Source organism: Cavia porcellus, unplaced genomic scaffold (genome assembly GCF_034190915.1).
Source record: "Cavia porcellus strain 051 isolate PalLab524CR breed Dunkin Hartley unplaced genomic scaffold, mCavPor4.1 scaffold_9, whole genome shotgun sequence".
Lineage (NCBI taxonomy): Eukaryota > Metazoa > Chordata > Mammalia > Rodentia > Caviidae > Cavia > Cavia porcellus.
This window is the reverse complement of record NW_026947492.1, coordinates 41340851-41360943: the sequence shown is the minus strand read 5'-3', so window position 1 is coordinate 41360943 and position 20093 is coordinate 41340851. Positions and strand designations below refer to the sequence as shown.

The 20093-nt window shown below is 39.1% G+C and overlaps 1 long non-coding RNA gene across 1 annotated transcript in view; it reads left to right on the top strand.

Annotated features, from left to right (window-relative positions):
• Positions 1-6133: 6133 nt before the first annotated feature.
• LOC134477556 (uncharacterized) overlaps positions 6134-20093 on the top strand; it is a 45913-nt gene continuing 31953 nt past the window's right edge. The window contains exon 1 of the long non-coding RNA XR_010049571.1: positions 6134-6305. This is a non-coding gene — a long non-coding RNA (uncharacterized LOC134477556). The remainder of the gene's footprint in view (positions 6306-20093) is intronic.

The window sequence follows — 20093 nt, the reverse complement described above, 5'->3', positions numbered from 1 at the left end:
AATGATAGGGGCTGGCTACCGGTGGTCTGTTTGCCTGGGTGAGATGAGTATGAAATAGTTTTAAACATATTTCTCCAGTGGATTTGCCAGCAGCAAACAAACTAGTTCATACAAAGACATGCTGGTGTAGTAAGCAGAGCCCTGAATTTTGAATGGGAAGATTTGGGTTTAATTACTAGCTCAGCTACATTTAGAGCTGTATCTACAAGGAATGATCAAAATATGTGGTGAATATTTAAACTTCAAAAGTTACATTCAAGGGGGCTGGGGATTTAGCTCAGCGACATAAGCGCCTGCCTTGCAAGCAGGCAGTCGTGATTTCGATCCCCGGTACCAATGAAAAGGAAAAAGACAAAAAAAAAAAAAGTTACATTCAAATAAATAGTACTATTAATCACTCTTAAAATGTTTTCCCTCCCTTTCAACATACTTTCCCCCTCATTTTTGCCATTTTATAAAGCAGTTTTGGAAGTCCTCTTTTGTGAGTGTCTTTACAAAGTACAATAAGGAAATATGACAAACAGAGCTGTCAAATGCCATCCAGTGGAAAAGAAGGCTTGTAAAATGATTCTGCCCTGTCCTCATCTACATGCAACATCTGGTTCATCTCCAAATTCAAAATGACCATGAAAGGTGAACATTTGGAATTCATTTAGGACATTAAGGCAGCCATGGCAGGGCAGCTAAAGACACTCACCAAAGAAGGCTTCCAGGACTGCTTCAGCAAGTGGCAGAAATATTGGCACATGTGTGTGTGAGGGAGAGGGTATTTGATGGGGATTAATGCCAATGTGTCTTTTACTATAATAAACTTTAAAAATTTAAACATTCATTGCATTTTTTGATCATACCAATAAGTTCACAACCTCTGTGAGGTTTACACTTTTACTTTGTTGATATGAGTATGTTGATTTCTCCCTGTTTTTCCCAAAAGTTGTTTTAGGGTTCAATGAGGTAGTCCATGTGAATGATAAGAGGCCGTATGGAGCAAAGGATTTGTGATTAGTGTTGGAAGAGGGCTAGAGGTCTAATCAACACATGAAGGTAATATCTCCACTATAATTAGCTTTTTTTTTTTTTACATTAAACCCTTTCCTGCACTACAGCTGGGCATGGGAATGCATGCCCGTAATCTTAGCACTCAGGAGGCTGAAGTAGGACAATCACAGTGAATCTGAGGCCAGCTTGTACTACATAGCGGGACCGCATCTAAGTAAGTAAGTAAGTAAGTAAATAAATAAATAAATAAATAAATAAAACAAAATGCTTTCATTTCAGGTCACTCTAGTTTTATGGCTAAGAATCCATAGACTAGAATAACAGGTGGCAAACACTGGCCATTCACATATCAGTTGACAGGATGGTAGAATCATTGGGTGTAGGAATTCATATTCCATAAAAATAAATAAAGGAGACTATAGATTATTCAAAAAAGAATTTTAAAAGACTGCATTATGTGATTATTACAAACTCAGTACTGTTTCTAGTAATTTTAAAGTAACTGAGTGGGCCAATTATTGAAATATTATTTCTCAGCTTTAAGTCAGTCTTTCTATATGTGGCACTGGGGCTTATAAGACAGGATAGAAGAGGTAAAGATAGGTTAAAAGCAGAAAAAGACGAAGAAAATTATAATTTAAAAATTGTGCTTTGAAGAAAATTGCAGCTTTGGGACTTAATCAAGTTATTGAAGGTCACATGCTATGTTCCCTCCCAGGAACTTCACTCCAAAAAATAAAAAAATCCTAAAGGTTCTTAAAAAACAATAAACCCATGCTCTTCACCTGTAAATGAAGCGTGTGATTTTCCTAGGGTACTGTCGATGAGCAAATCTCACAGGCTTCATCCTCAAAGAAGCAGCACTACTGAGGGACTAGCATAACTCTAAACTTCAAATGCAGGAAGATGGGTTGTATTCTAACCCAGCCCACCGAATGAGTAACCTAGCTGAACGTAGGAATACACATTCTAGAACACCCATCTGGACCACATGAAAAATCCCGCCCCCACACCATAACTCTATTTTCTGAGCATTTAACACTGCCTAATAAATCTTTTTATGCCTCTACTATGTAATCCTTTTCTGCCATATAAGTCAGTAAACTTACAACCTACCCCTTTGGTGGGGTGAGTTGAGGTCCACATCCTCTTTGAAGGACCTCCCAGACCCTAACAGACAGTTTGCTCATTTGCCAGCTGCTTCCTAATAGGCTTTGCCAGTAGGAGGTGCTAAAGGAAGACTGGGGAGGAAGAGGGCATTGTGGCACCTCCTACACCTTACCCCAGCAAGCATTCTTCACCTTGGCAAGGCCAGTCTGCCCTGGCAGCAGCAGGTGAGTCCAGTTAGCACCTTCTGCAACATTTGCTCAATCAGCCTCACAGCAGGACTCCTCTCTGCCTATGGTAATCAGCTCCCGGGCCGATGCCTCTTCTTTAGAAAAACTGTCTTCATAGGTTCCTAGCCCCCCTGGATCCATCCTCCAGGCTTGTAGATTCTAATAATTTTGACCTCTTCTTTTTGTTTTCCCAATCCTATGGTAGGATCTTTGCACTTGTTACTTCTCTAATACCTCAGCCTGTTCATTTTGCCTTTTTGGTTCTTCCAAACCTAGTTAACCATTCTTTGTATTAAATTCCCTCCTAAAATAAGGGGTTGGAGACTTCTGAGGTCTAGTTTGCCATCTAAGGAACTTAAAATCACTTCTGCATTCTAATAAGTAATAAGTGGTACCAGCTGAAAGATTGGTAAGTGTTCTTAAATAAAACAAGTAAGGTCTCAAGGAAATTCATGCCTCTAAACTGCAGAGGCAGATGGGCATATACAGAGAATCACAACTTACCAGAACAGAATACTCCAGTAAAAAACTCCATGGACCCACTGCCAAAGAGGAAAGCTTAAACTACAATTGACAAATAGGTGACACGGCCGAGAGATCAAAAGGGACTCAGTTACCAGGGCTTCCACCCTTTTGTGAGTCTTAACTCCTACTCCTATGTTCCCACAGCAACTGTGGGAGAACAGTCCCCTTGTGTTTTCAGCTGAGGGAACGTATAGGAATCATTTAAAACAAACCAGAGCAGGCTGAGGGTTTAGCTCAGCGGAGTAAGTGCCTGCCTGGCAAGCACAATGTCATGAGTTCAATTCCTGGTACAAAACAAAACCCCCACAAAAACACACCATAGCATTCTATTCCTAGCAGGGATGCCCTCAGAAGAAACTAAGGAGAAATGACTTGTTTGGGTTTTGTTGCAGTCTAATTGACTTGGGAGAAGTAAAATAGTCAACTCTAGTCCTAACACGTCCTAAGCCAAGGAGAACGAAAAGCACATGTGAAGGTCATAGCCCAGAGGCACAGGCTCGATGAAGGATGAAGACCTAATTATAAGACTGTACAATATTTCCTTCCCCATGTCATACTACATTATTAAATACTTATTTAGAACCATTCTTTTTACCTAGAATATTATGTCTGGCTATTAAGAGAAAAGCACAAGGCAGACTCAAGGCAAAATGTACACTTTAAAGGTAAATAGCAAATATCAAAACCAGACAACTTCTTATCCATGCGTTCTTCATCTGTGGATTCAAACAACTACAGATAAAATATTTAAAAATGTTTATCTGTGCTGAACACGTAAAAACTTTTTCTAAACAACACAATCCATCACACAGTTTATATTTTATTAGGTATTATAAGAGATAAATTACACAGGAGAATGTGAGGAGGTGATAGGCAAACATTATACCCCTTTATGTAAGGGACTCGAGCACCCATGGATTTTGGCATCCTCAGGGATTCTGGAACCAATCCCCTATGGGTTCTGAGTTGTATTTGTATGTAGGATTATGATGAAATGAAACAAATAATGGATGGGAGGGAGGAATGAGGATTATTTTACTACTATAAGGTCTTTACACTTCCTGTGAAGAAATACAGTGTTATTTGAAGATAGATTTGGATAATTTGAAAAATATATTGCAAACTCTATGGCTATTACTAAAAAAATAAAGTATACCTAATATTCTAAAAGAGCAGAGGAAATAGGATAATACCATGCTTAATTAAATCCACAGAAAGCAGAAAAAGAAAAGAAGAAAAAGGACAATGAGGAGAAGCAGACCCATGCCTTCCTGTGAAGCAGGCTCAATGAGAGACTCAGCAGCACAACAAATCACAGCTTCTGCGAGCCAGCTGGGGCGCAGGCCGGAAACCAGAAGAGCACCCCAACCCCTCCCAAGTAACTGTCTAATTCCGAGGTTTCTGTGAGATGATAGCAATTGAGGTGAAGGGCATAGCTCCATGCTTGTATTGTTCGGCTGACCTTGCAGGACTGAGGCTAGTGGTCTGGGCATCTACTTGGAGGATAGCAGTGTGCCTGGTGGCAACTGTTGGGGATTTCCTTCTGCTTGTTTTAAAAATCCAATGTTTTGTTCCATTTTACTGTTTTGTTTTATTCCTGTATCTAGTGGCCTGAGCAACTACTTTGAAGACAGCAATGTGCAGTATCACACCATTGTTAAATTCTGATCATCTTGTTCTGAAAACCTACAAACAGCTGTTTTTGTTGGTTAAGTTTGTTTGCTTCTCAATTTGTTTTTTCTTTTTTCTCTTTAAAATAAAAAAAAACTAAAAACAAGAAAAACAGTAATAAATGGAAAACACTAGCAGATACGGTCGATATTAATGTAACTGTATCAATAATCACTTTGAATATAAGCGGTCTAAATGCACCAGTAAGGATGGAGATAGAGTGGGTCAAAAAAGAAGTCCTAGTCAGGAATTGTGGTGAATGCATGTAATCCCAGCTACTCGGAAAGCTGAGGCAGGAGGATTATAATTTCAAGGCCAGCCTGGGCAAGTGTGGGAGACTCTGCCTCAAAACAAACAAGCAAACACACAAACAGGCTAAGTATGCAGCTCAGAGGCAGTGTGCCCTGGATGCAATCACCAGTACCACAAAACTATGACCCAACCATATGTTATATACAAAAAACTTACTTTAAATATGAAGATATATATATAAGTTAAAAGTGAATGATGGGCGGCCCTGGCCCCGCGCACTCCGCTTGGCTTGTGAGGGGGCAGCAGCCTCTTGCACAGCACAGTGGCCTGGCTGCTGGCCTTGCTGTGCGGCCGCCGGTCCCTAGCGCTGGCCCAGTTCCAGCCCGGCCCAGACATCTGGCTGCTCCGCGTGGTTCTCGGGGACTTCTGTGGTCACCAGGAGCCCAGCAGAATCGCTGAGACAACAGGAGACAAGGCTGCTAGCACAGAGAACAAGCAGAGCAAGTCACAGCAGCTGAAAAGGGTTTTCCACGAACACGGAGCCGTAGGTGTGTCATTGCACGTTGGCATCTCACTAATCTCCCTGGACCGTTTCATGGTTGTTTCAAGTGGCGTAGACATGTCTGCAATCCTGCATAAAAGGAGTTGCCGGTGCAGTCGAAAATGGCACCAGGCGGGGTAACTTTGTGGTGGCCTGTGCAGCCCACAAACTGTTTGAGCCGCTGAGAATCAGCATTACCTTAGTCTCTCTGCCCTTCCTTGTCAGACACATTTGGAGAGCGGGACTTTTTAAACCTCCAACCACAGTTCTTTGATGAGCCTTTCAATTGTAGGCACTGAAAACCTAGTTTAAATTGTACAATTTGTACCGATTTTAGGATTGTGGATTTTTCTGAGCAGAATCAGGGATCTAATTGCGATGTTCTCATGGATAAAGTTTACCTTTGCTGCCAAAAATCAGGCTTTTGCATAATTATGATTTTGTGTTTTATAAATTTTGTCATGCTATTCATTGTAGGGCCATGCACATAATCTTAAATGTCACAAATGAGTGAACATCTCAAAATCAGTGGACTAAATGTTTCTTCTAGAAGATCCTTGATGAGGGTCTGTCTGCAAAAGCCCCCGGGAGCTCCTCATGCTCAAGTTCTTTAAAAGTAATGCTTAATTTAGCTCGCTTTTAAAATTTCCTTTCCACTGATTTGTTTTCAGCAGTCTGCAGGTTAATGTGCCATATTCTGCAAAATAGCTGCCAGAGCTACCATTAATGAAGCTAAAGTTAACATTATGTGATCATAATCTAAATTAGCATGTGCCCTTTGACATCCATTACACTTGTTCTGGGGAAAGAACATTGACACTGCACACCTTCGAATCTGGACATCTCTGGGCATTTCATTAAAGTAGGCCAGGTCAGTGGTCTCTATGTGAACTGTGAAAACCTTGCCGAGCAGTAATGGCATCGTGTGGCTCCTGATGCCTGCCTTCAGACTTTGGATCCTGCACATATGAAAACCTAAAGTAAGCTTAGCCCTTCTTAGACCATCTTCAGCTCTTATTTCAAACTTCAGACATTTCATAATTGTCACGGTGTTTACATTGTGTCACTACTTACATATTTTTAGACTGAGCTAAAATTATACACATGAAAGATTTGTACTACCGTTGCAGCACAGGTACCGATCTGCAAGGAAGAAACTGCACATCAAGGAGTAGGAAGGTAGCTGTTTATTACCCTTGGCGTGCTGCCGCAGATCCTTCCCAAAGCGTTACGTCAGGCTGCGTTTATACAGGTTTGTAAGCAGGAAGTGCAGAAGCAGACTATGGGAGTTCAGCAGAAAGCCGAGTAGTCATCAGTTACTGAGCAGGCGAATCCTGGGGGCAGGGTGGCGGGAACAGGGTGCATTTTTTAAGCTTGGGAAGCACTGACTGTGCTGCTCCATGCAGCCAGCGCTCGTCTTGTATAGCTTTTGTGCAGAATGAGTACACCTTGTGGCCTTGTTACATTAGGCGGGCAGTGGGAGTTTAAACTGTTAAACCACTTCCTGGAAAGAAAAATTGGTAGCACTTGTTATAAATGGAAGACAACCACGAAATAATATTTAACAAGTTGGGAAGAGGAGACTGGCAGGTATTAGTAGTCTACTGAGACAGTTCTACCTGACCAAGGGCAAGTGTGTTAGAGGGGTTAGAATTCAAGCCCAAAGACCCAAATTTAAGACTTCCTCTTCTCAGTAGTGGATTAAGACTTTTCTCTGTGAGGACTTAGTTTTATTGTCTGTCTTGCCGAATGGTTGAGGGTACTGTGTATATCTTTCTGGCTTGCAATTCCATCTTTAAATATTATTTTCTATAACAATTAGGCAAATAAAGAAATCCTTAACCATTGGTTTTACTGAGCTCTAGTTATGAACAGCCCCCTAGTTAAATCCCACTTACCTATGCCAACTGGTTATATCAATTAACATTTGAAAGGGTTTTTGTGGAACAATTCTCCACTTGCCAGGTTACTTTAAAGTGGAACATTTTTTCTCTTATTTATTTACTGGGTTTTTTTTGGGGGGGGTCTTTTTGAGACAGGGTCTTTCTAGCAGTTCAGGTTGGTGTTGAGCTCCTTATAGCCCAGGTTGGTCTCAAACTTGCAAAGATCCTCTTGCCTCAGCCTCCTGAGTGCTGGGATTACTGGATTGCACCACTATGCCTGGGTCATTGGCACACTGCAAAAAGGTTTTACAGATTTCAAGCTAGAACTGGCTTTCTGGGCTCTAATTTCCAAGGCATTTCCACAGTAGCTCTGTATGTCTGATGACACCAGTTATACCTTTTTACATGGACCGGACAGGATAGAACTTTCCTTTCTCATCTTGTATTTTCAAGGTGATTTGTTCACTTTGGGCTCCTCTTTCCATCCATACCAGTGTAAAAAAGAAAAGCTGATGGACAGTCCTAAGGCTCAGGGGCTTAAATCTCAATCTTTGCGTGTAGGAGTGATGAGAGTGGAGTACAAGGCTGAGCAAGGGCAAATCACACCAAACAGCATCTCACTGTGTTCAAGTCCCAACCCCACTCCACTCCTGGAGCCAGTGATCAAAGAAGAAAAGCAAAAGAAAACAAAACAAAAAAAGAGAATAAGGTCAAAGGAGCAGGGAACTAAAGTAATATGTGAATTCAACAGTAACATATACAACCTGCTTGTATTTGCGTTGTTTTTAATGGAAGTGGGGGATCTATTTTAAAAATGTAAACCAATTTGCCTCTAACTTTTTTAATCTGACAAGGTGAGAAGTTTAGTGAAATATAAAGTTATAAGGTTAAAAGAAAGTGGATGGATGGAGAAATATATTTCATGATAATCCTAATAAAAAGAAAGCAAGAGTAGCTGTCCTAATTTCAGATGAAGTAGACTTCAAAACAGGAAAATTATCAAGGATTAAACAGGGCATTTCATAATGATAAAGAGATCAATTCTTCAACACAATTTAACGAATTCATCATATATGCAAAACTGGTAGAACTGCTAGCAGAAATGGATAAGTGTGCTCTTCATGTTGATGGCAGATTGAACATCCTTTCATTAAAAAGCACAGTCGGAGGACTCATACTACCCAGCTTCAGGACTTACTGTGAATGTGATCAAGACAGTGTGGCATTGGAAAGACGGTGAACAAGTAGATTAGTGGAACAGAATATAGAGCCCTGAATAGACACACATAAGTAAAGTCAATTGATCTTTGACAAGCGGCTAAAGCAATACAATGGAGAAAAGATGGTCTTTTCAACAAATCATACTAGAATTGGACAATCACATGCAAAAAAGTCACAGATCTTATGCATTTAACGGAAAGTAATTAAAGTGGATTACAGACACATAAAACACAAAATTCACATAAAACACATAACATGTAAAACCTGAAAACACCTAAATCTAGAGAATAATGGGTAAGGTGATGACTTTTAGATAGATATCAAAAGCAAGATCCTTGACAAAATAATTAAGACTTTATTACAATTAAAAACCTCTGCTCATGTCAACATCATGTCAAGACATTGAGAAGAAAAGCTACAGACTAGGAGAAAATATTTGCAAATGATTTTAGATAAAATAATGCAAAGATCTCTTAAAATTCAATAATAATGGGAAAGCAAACCAACCTGATTAAAAAATGGACAATAACAAACCTCACCAAAAAAGGTATATAGACAGCAACAGGGATATGAATGAATGCTCCACATCATATCATCAATGAAATGCAAATTAAAACAACAGTGAGATATTATGATCTATCCATTACAGTGACAAAGTTCAGAACATTTATAACTCCAACTGTGAGCAACTCGGCATAGGATGTGGCTGTTCAGGGCTGCATTTGTGACATGTATCTTGTGAAAACCTCATGTTCTAGATGCCACTGAGAAAAGACACGACTTTGTGAAGGATGTGACAGTGCTTTGTTGGCTTGCTACTTTCTAAACGTTAAAGTTGCTTAAACCTCAGGCCTTGAACACTGTCTTGCTTAACACTCACTTTCAAGATAATCCCTTCTGGTTTCAATTCATTCTATCATCCAGATCTGTATCTTTAATCCTGACCTTTCCCCTACTCGCCAAACATCTGTAACCAACTGTCTGTGTATGATTGCTCCATGGAAACAATGGGAAGATTAGCTTCGTCATATCTAAACTTAAGCTTTCATCATTCTCCCAATTGTTAAGACTGCTTGTTGAATATTTCCCATCTGTGTAAATGATGCCATCATTGGCCCAGGTGCTATTATCACAAAGGCCTAGAACCACCTTTGACTCTTTTCTTCATCTCTTATCTGTAAATCTTATTCTAATTCAAAGTATATCCAAAATTTAGCTTCTTCTGACTAACCCTAACCCTGTTTTTATGTATACTACGTTAGGATTTTATTAATTGGCCTCATATTGTTATTCCTGTTGTCCCTCACTCTACTGTCTGCAATGGAGCCACTCTATACTATAAACCAGAGTACTAGAAACAAACATGGTGAGCTGCATGGTTGTCTCAGATTGCTGCTTGGAAGTACTTTCTGGCCTGCAATGCAGGGAAACAGAATTCAGTCTTAGCTAAGCAGAGAATGGAGTTTGGGGAAACTGAGGCAGCTGGAATTTCAAGGCCGAGTAATGAAGAGAATCAGCAAGTAACATAGAGATAGAAATTGCATGATGGTTTCCTTGAGACTGTTGCTAAGAACCAAACTATGAAGACACAGAGTAATACTCCAAGGGCCGAGTGAAAAATGACTAGTTGTCGTCTTAGAAATGGAAACATTCTCAGAGCTGGCTGGAGATGTTTGTGTTCTGATAAGTTAATATGCAAGTAGTATTGAATTCTTGGGGGCATTCAGTAAACACTTCGAAGGGGCCCTGCCTTAGAAACAGGGCCATACTAGCCCCAGAGTAAAGATTACTTTAACATCTTATCAACACAATTTAAAAACAAGGCTCAAAAAGAACAAGCTGAACTTCATGTAACTTGTCTACATATAAGAAAAAAAAGTCCTGTTTATAGAACAATAGCCAATACTTAAAATTCATAATGTTTAGCTTCTACACAAAAACTACTGGATTTACCAGATACACAAAGAAATAGGAAATGTGACACGTTGGTGTTTTAGGGTCTTTATATTTGCTATTCTCTCAGCTTAGAACTCTTTCACCAGATGTCTGTATGATACCTCAGTCCATTTAATTATCTGTTAAAATATTATCTCCTTACAGTCTTTTCTGGTACATAAAATTGTCACTATCTGTCAATCTCAATTTCTTTATCCTTTTTTTTTTTAATTCATAGCCTTTGGTCATTAGCTTATATATGTCTTTAAAAATATTATTTATCTTTTTGATATGTCTTCCTCTTGATATACCTTGTATATGGCATGCACTTACTGGTGAATAAGGGAATAAAAAAATTAAGATGTTTTATGTACATATACCAACTCCCTATAAGAAATGTAGTCATTATGTACTGCAAACATGTACTAATAAGAATAAAAATAAATGCTTATTAGATGATTGAATGAGTGAATGAATGACTTATGGTAAAGTATTTTTGTTCTTTTTGGGTAAAGCTGAACATAGCTACCTAAATTTCTGGTAGATGCCACTAGCATTATAAATAGACTTGCATCAACAATGGATTGCATGTTATCATACTGTGGTCCCACAAGATTATAATGGATCTGAAAAATTCCTATCAATTGGTGATATCATATTTATTGTAATATCATAATGAAATACATTACTGATGTGTTTGTGATAACGCTGGTGTAAACAAACATAATGCACTTCCAGATGCATAAAAATATAACATACAATTATAGACAGTATGTAATACTTGATAATGATAATGAACAGCTATAGTATTGGCTTATTACTATTCTATATATTTTACTGTTAGACTGCATTCACTTTACTTACAAAAAAAAGTCAATTGTAAAACAGCCTCAGGCAAGTCCTTGAGGACAGATTCCAGAAGGCATGGCTGTGATGGGACACACTACTGTCCCTAATGACCTTCCAGTGGGACAGGACACGGACTGGAAAATGGTGATGATCCTGAGCCAGTGTGGGTCCAGGATGATGCATGTTTGTGCCTCAGCTTTTAACAAGACACTTTAAAAATTTTTAAAAATCACTACAAATAGTACATAGAGTAAGGATATGAAGAAAATATTTTTGGAAAGCTATGCAATGTATTTTTGTTTTAAGCTAAGTGTTGTTTCAACTGAGTCAGATAATTAAAGAAATTAAGAATTTATAAAGTAAAAACATTACAGTTGGGCTGGGGGTTTAGCTCAGTGGTATAAGCACCTACCTGGCAAGCACAAGGGAGTAAGTTTACTCCCTCATACCAATCAAATAAAATAAAATAAATAAAAATAATATACTTAAAAATATTACGGTTATCTAAGGCTAATTTATTATTGAAGCCCAAATCTTTATTATTATAAATTTAGGATAGCTTAAGTCCACAGTGATCATAAAGTCTCCAGTTGTGTGCAATAGTGTCCCTAACCTCTATAATACCTTCTAACTCACTCTTGACTCACCTAGAGCCACTTTCAGTCCTTTGAATCCTATTCATTGTGAGAGGCTGAATAGACATATCATCTTAAAATCTTTCTCAAGCACATTTTTGCTGTTACTTTTCTATTTTAGATACCCAAATATTTACCATTGTATTGTACTTGCCAATAGTGTGCAATACAGTAACATACTGTAGTGGTTGATAGCTTGGAAGCAGTAGTACACACCGTATAGCCCACATGTGTACTGAGCTGCATTATTTAGGTCTGTGTAATTATTCACATAGCCCAATCACTTACACACTTCTCAGAAGGCAGCCCTATCATTAATAATGCATTACTCTGCAGGTGCACATGTGTGTGTGTGTGTGTGACTAGCTTGTTTTATCTCATTAGCTTTATTAACTTGGTATTATTATCTTCATTTGTAGGGACCATCTATTTATGCAACAAACATTTACTGAATACACACGCACATACCATATATATATGTAGATATATATGTGTATATTAGTTAGTTTTACTGTAGCTTAAGTACCCTTAGTCTGAAAATTTGAAATTTGAAATTATACAAAATTTAAAACTTAAAAAAAATTCAGTACATGTTAGGAGTATGTAATTAGCATGTTTATCACAGGGGATTTGTAAATGTATATAACACATTTCACATTTCAATTCTTTTTTAATTCCTTTCCCATCTCCGGTCTCCATACTTCTACCCTTTCCCACTTGAAAAGCTCTATTTCCATTTTTCTTCAGTTATTTTTTCCTTTAAATCCTTTCTCCCTTCCTTCCCTCCCATCGCCCATCTCTTGCTCCTTTTCCCATTTGTCTTGGTTACTTTTGACTCCTTGCTGGGGCAAAACACCAACACCCAAAATGAAGGAAGGAAAGGTTCATTTAGCTTACAGTTTCTGGAGACTTCAGCCCACAGTCAGCAGGCTCCAAGGCACTGTGGCATGGCACAGGGGCAACACTTCAAGGCAGCAGCTGGCAAAAGCAGCAAGAGCTGCTCTTTTCCTCCCTTACAGTCTACACAAGCTCCCCTCCACCACCAGGGTAGATGTAGCACTCACAAAATCTCTCTGCCCCCCTCTTGCACAGGATGAAGATATTTACAAAGTAAGGATCCTGGCTCCCTGCTGAGTCTCTTAGTTAAACTTTGTAACTTCTCAGACTGACACAATGTATCAACTGTAACACCATTTGAACAAGTTGTTTCTACTTCCTAATATCTATTTTGCTTATTATTATTTATACTTTGGGTTTGTAACACAAGAGAAACAATGCAATATTTAAACTTGTGTGTTTGATTTTTTCATCTAGGATTATGGTCTCAAGGTGCAGCCATTTATCTAAAAATGTCTCCTGTATCCTTTTTCATGACAGAGTAGCATTCTACTGTACATAAATACCACATTTTCTTTATCTGTTGATGGCATGTGGGCTGTTCCCAAGATTTAGCTATTGTAATTTGTGCTGCTATAGATGTGGGTATGTGTGCATCCTTGGTATGATGACTTTATCTATTTCAGTAAGATACTGAGGAGGGAAATAGGTAAATCAAATGGAAACACAAGTTTTAGTTTTTTGAGGAATCTTCCTACAGATTTTCATAATGAGTGTACCAATTCAATTTACATTCTTACCAACAAGAAGTAATACTCATGTGGTCACAAAACTGGAAAGCTTTTTGAGCACTGAAATAATCCCTGGTACAACAGAAAAACTGCACAACCAACATCATGGGTCACATTCAAAACGCAGGTGCAGTAAAAATATTGTATAAAATGCCATTATGCTATGTGTATAAAGTGTATATGAAGTAGAAATAAAATTTTATTTCATGTTTTATTAATTACTTTTATTGCGCCAGGTGTGGTAGTGTGCACCTGGAATCCCAGCAGTCAGGAGGCTGAGGCAGGAGGTTTGCTGTGAGTTTGAGGCCAGCCTGGACTACAAAGTTAGTTTAAGACCAGCCTGAAATGCTAAAATCTAAAGTCCGTAGTGCATGTAGCCTAGGATAGCAGGGCTCTATGTATTTTCTGCATTACTAGTTGGCCAAAGTGATGGAAAACAAAAGTAAGACACTCTTCTTAGACTGAGCGGTCATTCTGTCCTAGAAACTGACACCACTCCTGGCCTACACAGTTGCTTCAGTTGCATCATTTCCTGCAGCCTCACGCAGCCAACCAGCCAAGCTTCCCTCTGTTCATTTCAAAAGAACGTTCAAGCTTGACTTTGAGACAGCACTGGTACCATTTACCGTCATTGTTTCCCGCCTTCTTACCCTCTATAAACTGTGTAGGGGGTTGGGGGGAGAGGGGACATAATGGGCTGAGGAATAGCAAGGCCCGGGTGCGGAGGCGTCAGATGTAGATAGTGTTTTTATACAACGCATGTGGATCTAATTAGGAATCCCTGAAGGACTTTAGGATCATATTTATGAACGGAAAGTCACTTAGGAACTTGAGTGAAACAAAGAGGACGAGAGGCAGGAACCCAGTTAGGAGAGCGCTGCAAGAGGACCGGCAAGCGATGATGAAGGGCGGAAACAGCTTAACTCTCCAATGTTTGTGAGCTTATGATGTGCAGGCAGACAGCAGGTCCTTATTTTATCCTCGTAACATTACTATGATGTGGTGAAAGCACAAGAGGATCTGAGGAGCTTTGCCCAAAGTCATACAGTAAATGGAGAAGCTTATTATGAAGCCTAGTTAGTGGCTCTAGAGTCTGCATTTCACAAGGGAGAAAGGATGCATTTTAGTCTTAGAGGATATTAAGTAATTAAGGGCTAAGATCTGACTTCCCTCCCAGAACAGCTCAGCACAGAGACCTTAGTTTGTCTTGGGTAGCCATCCCTGACCCTCAGTTTCCCCCTCACTAAAATGCTGATAAACATTTGCACTTGGATGATGTGACACAACTGTTTCAAGGTCAGATATCATTTTGTAGGAAAAGAGCTGTAGGAATGATTCAAAGGTTCAAAGATCTCATACATTATCATTATAGGATTGTGCAGTATTGTGCAACCAGAACAGAATGGCGTATACTGAAAACTCCACATAAATCGCGGCTGATGGGCTGTGGTAACAGAGCACATTTTAACTACAGTTGCAAAACAAACCCTTCCCAGAATTGGCTTTATTTCCTTCTGGGAAGTCCCATGATTAAAAGCCAGGATGATCAAAGAGAAGAAGAGAAAAAGAATGAAGATGAGTTTTTAAAGAGCTTTGTATTCAATTTGGATAATCACGTTTCCTGATCCTCTCTGCAAGTTTGACATATTTGTTGACTCATTATTTCATTTACTCATCCACCAGACATTTATTGAGAGCCTCTTTCATCCTGTGTACTATAGATACAGAGATACACAAGGTATCCCTGCTGGGCTAAGGTTTCTCTCATGTGAACAAGAAGAGCTCAGTGAGGAAGATATGTCCAGGGATAAGACTTACCCAGGGTGCCTAGGCCAAACCTGGCACTATTCCTGGAGCACTGGTGACCCAGCCTGGAGTGGAGGGTACAGTCGCATGCGACCACACATGGTAGAGTAAACCAGCATCCATTAGATGTAGTGTTGTATCCCAGAGCCCAAGTTATCAGTCACTTTAGGCTGAACTGCTGATTTGTCAGTGATAGATGGATGGCCAGTGTCTCTATGATGTAAAGTTATTTCCTTAGATCACCCTTTCAGCAAACTGCTTTGGAAGAAGACAAATAAGGGTCACCCCCATGAAGAGCCCTGTGTCTCTCCACTGTGTCTCGCTCTGTGGGCGAGTCCTCTGCACAGGCAATGATCCTGAGACACACGAGAGCAAGTTAGTTTTCTCTTCAGAGTTTATAGTGTTTCTCTCCATTTTGGATAATTTCAGGCTTCTTAGACTGCTGCACGGATTGGTCAAAGTTCAAGGCCTCTTAGTAAGGAAACTCACTGTTTTTTCTCTTTAAATAAACTTATAATCTTAGAATTATAGAAAAGTTGCAAAGACAGTAGGAAAGTTCCGTATATCCCTCACCCAGGCGGCCCTACTACGTGCTTCTTACATTGCTGTGGCCCATTTTCACAGCTAAGAACTCGGTGTTGGTACGTTTTCATTACCTGCACTCTACATTTTATTTGAATTTCACTAGTTTTCCCACTAATGTCCTTCCCATTCCATCCCATTCAAAACTGTTGTGTCTCCTTAGTTCCTTATAGCTATGAGTTTCTTAGGGTTTCCTCATTTTGATGTCCTTGATAGTTTTGAGGTCAGATATTTTGTAGAATGTCCCTCAGTTTGGGCCTGTGGGGTGTTTTTCTCATAATTAGAGTTATAGATGTAGGGGAAGAAGATCACAGAGGTGAAGTATTCTTTCCGTCATATTGTATTAGAGTACATGCTATGAACACGGTTATTGCTACTGATGCTAATCTTCATCATCTGTCCTAAATGGTGCTTTTCTTGTCTCCTCCTCTACTTTCCATACTCTATTCTTTAAAGGTATGTCACTAAGTACAGTCCGTACTCAAAAGTGGAGCAGGGGAGAAATTAAACTCTTATTTCCTAAAGAGGAAATATCTACAAAAATTATAGAGGGCACTGGGAAAGACAGAGAAATCAAAATATCTCATATACAAATATAAATTCCCTATGATGAATATGATCATTATGTAGATCTAAAATATACCAGTAAATTATGTATACATATAACTTATATGATACATATGTTATATGTGCCACTCCATTTTATAATGAGAAGGACATTTAAGTGTGTTAGAAAAATAATGTAATTGTGTTTATCATGGTAAAATATTATGTGTGGACCTTGGAAAAAAAGAGAAACATTTGAGTCTCCCCTATTTGTTTATTTAGCCATTTACTTTTATCAGTATGGACTCATGATATTTGTTTTATACTTGGGTATAAAACAATATGCTATTAATTTTCTTGCTTCTGTTAGTTCAGGTTTAGGTCAGTAAGGACTTTTTAGGTGAAACCTGTAAATCTTAGTGTGTTTTGTTTTTTGAGTGCTTCTAACCTTTCTAACACAAGCTGTTCCATTCTTAACTTGGGCTGCATTTCCATCCCCAACTATCAAGACCTTTTCTTTAATTTATTTTTTTCAACTACTCCAGTATTCCCAGCATCAAATGTGTGGAGTTTCCCTCCATGCAATTTAATTTTCTCATACCAGTTGAACATTCTACCACAAAATTCAATTCTGACAGCACCTACTTGTAGATTAAAGGGTCAGAGTCACAAGACTGCCCAAGTTCAAACAGCAATCACAAGCCCAGTTCTCAAATACTTCTGACTGGCTATAAATCGAGGGTTTCTACTACCCTTCCTCAGAGTTGCTAACTTGCTAAAATGCTTTGCAGAACTCAGGAAAACGTTTGCTTGCTGTTATCAGCTTATCATAAGGTATCCAACTCAGGAATAGCAAGAGAGACGAGACACAGAGGTCAAGGCACAGAAGGGGTGTGGAGCTTCCGTGTCCTTCCCAGGCTTCTACTCTCTCAGCACCTGGCTGATCCCCCAACCAAGAGGTTCTCTGAACCCTGATTTTTGCAATTTTATGGAGGCTCTAGGGTATAGGCATGATTGATTAACACATTGGCCTGATTAGCTAATCTCCAGAATTTATTCACCCAGAAGTAGGGGGTGGGACAGAAAATTGTAGGATTTTAATCCTACAATTGGTTCCTCTGGTAACCAGATCCCATGCTGAAGCCCACCAGGAGTCACCTCATTTTTATGAACTTAAGTATGGTTAAAAAGGGCTCATAATGGATATGATGTTCCTCTCATCCCGTCCATCACTTAGGAGATCTAAGGGTTTTAGAAACTCTTGTGTCAGGAACCAGAAGAAAAGACAGAAAATTATCACAAAAGATTCTTCTTACCCCTGTGACCCAGGAATTACAGAAACTCTATGTCAGAAACAAGAATGTAGACCAAATAATTAAATATATAAAATAAATGTGTGTGTCTCTTGTTATATCACAATATCACACCGTCCTTACAATTAGCCATTTCTAAGAAATCTATTACAGAATGGTACTAGAAACCATGGGTCTTATCAGTGGATGTGCTCGTTATTACTGTCACTGCTTCTCACTGTCTTCACAGAGATTTTTAAAAATGTGTCTACATATAATAGCCCATCCATAATGCATATTTCTGTATCTCTCCAGCTATATTTGTATTAAGCTAAGCCTGAGTTTTAACTCATGTGTCTAACTATAGTAAGTCCATGCCTTACAATCATCCAAGTTATGAGCTTTCACAGATGAGAAGGACCTTGCATTATGAACATTTGTAGATGCAAACAAATTGTAACAGTAACTCACACGTTTACTAGACATTGTCACAGTTGTGTGTGCTTATTGTGTGCTTCCGTAGTGTGGTGGTATACTGCAGTACAGTACAGTTGGAGACACTGTATTTGTGCATTTTTTATGTTTTATACTGTAGATTTGTGTCAAATTGTGTAAGACTCACTTTGTTGGACTTAAGTATGAATTTGACTTTTGAATGTTCTTCCAGAACAAAACTCATTCTGAGTTAGGGACCTAATATAGTCCATCGCCACATGGACTCATTCTAGCCTTCTCTCTGTTTACCCACAAATTCTTCCTCCAAAAATTAGAAACATAGCTCCCACTATGCACTCTTCCACTCCAGTATTCATGCATAGCTGTTTCACAGTTCTTAATTGGTATGTAAGAAACAACTTTAGCACACATTTTGTACAATTCTATTTCTCCAGCCTTGTAACTTCCCATATTTTACAAAACTTTACAACTTTTCGAAAGCTACTTACGGTTAGCCTTGTTTATTTCCTCCATTCCTTACAGTGCATCTGCCTCCTCTAAAGTTATTTTCTGCTCACTGGACTTGGGAGAAATACTGGATGTTGATTTGTCAATGGGCCTTCGAGCCATGAACTTTCTCTGAAGTCAAGTCAGGACTTCAAAGGCATTTCTCCAGTCATGGCATGCAGAAGAGTCTTACATGGTTTTGGTAAAACTGTAAAATAATTTATCTCATATGACTTACCATTTTGAAAGTCACACTGGTTATTCTGGAAGACATGGAATTTTTTAATACTGTGGTCAGTCACCTAGTTTGGAAAATGTGTAGTTTCTCTTGAGACTTTTAAAGGATATTAGACATGCTTGACGACTCACAGATTGAAGTGGAAATTACTCCCCACATCTAGGTGTGTAAGCACTGAGATTTTCCCCTCTTCTTAAACTCTTTCCTGATGAACTGAGAGTTACCCTATCCCTCCTTTCTCTAAGCATTTTTATTTTGCTCACAGTAGGTATTCAGAAAGTACTTGTTTAGTGACTGAAGAGTAAACCCAGCCTTGAGAGTCACCTGTTTCTATTTGTTTTTGGAGATCTGGGTTTTATTTGGCAATAAACACTTTTAGTGGTTTGTGAATTGCCCTACAGCTGGCCTTACTTTTAAAATGTTGGTGGCCTTGTCTGGCCTCCAAAGTCCTTTGCGGAGTACTATAGCAAATCTCTGCCAGCCTTTATGAGCTGGGGCTCCTCCCAAGAGCGTCACTGTGCCGCTCCCCCCACTTTATTGGCCACAGAATGCTTGTGCTTTTGTGTCTTCAACAATGATTTTCTTTTACTCACCAAAGGAAAAACCACAAATGAGGCTTTGTTCCAAGATAGAAAACCTTTCTCCTTCCTTGTTTTAAATCCATCACTTTATAAAGATGGTGTTTTAATGAGGAAAAGCTTATAAATGTTTACATTTTTAATGGATGGCTTTTAAGACTACAGTGTTAATTAAATAAGTCAGATACATAAAGCTGGATATGCCATAATTTCTCTTATTAAGTAACCCAAACTATAAATTCATTTAAAGAGTAAAATGAAGAGATGGTAGAAGATGGAGACAGACTTTTCAGAGATGTGGAAATGATCATGGGAAAGAGAAAAGGGAGGTAAAGATTGAAGATGATCAAGAATACAAAATTCCTCTTTAAAAAGGGCGGTCTCTTGTCTCAGTTTGATTAGGGCTGATGGGGCAATCTCAGGTGTTGACACTGCTGGTACACTGCAGGGCAATCAGTCTTCTTCTGCCTGCTTCTCTGTGTGGCTTTGAGTCAGTGGGAGAACTAAGTGGAAGCTAAAGAAGCATCTCAAATTGGCGGGCCACCCTGTGTACTTGAGTAGATATTTTCTGTACAAGGATGGCAGTGTCCTGGGGTGAGAGTATGCATGTGTGTCTTTGTGCATCTCTGTGTG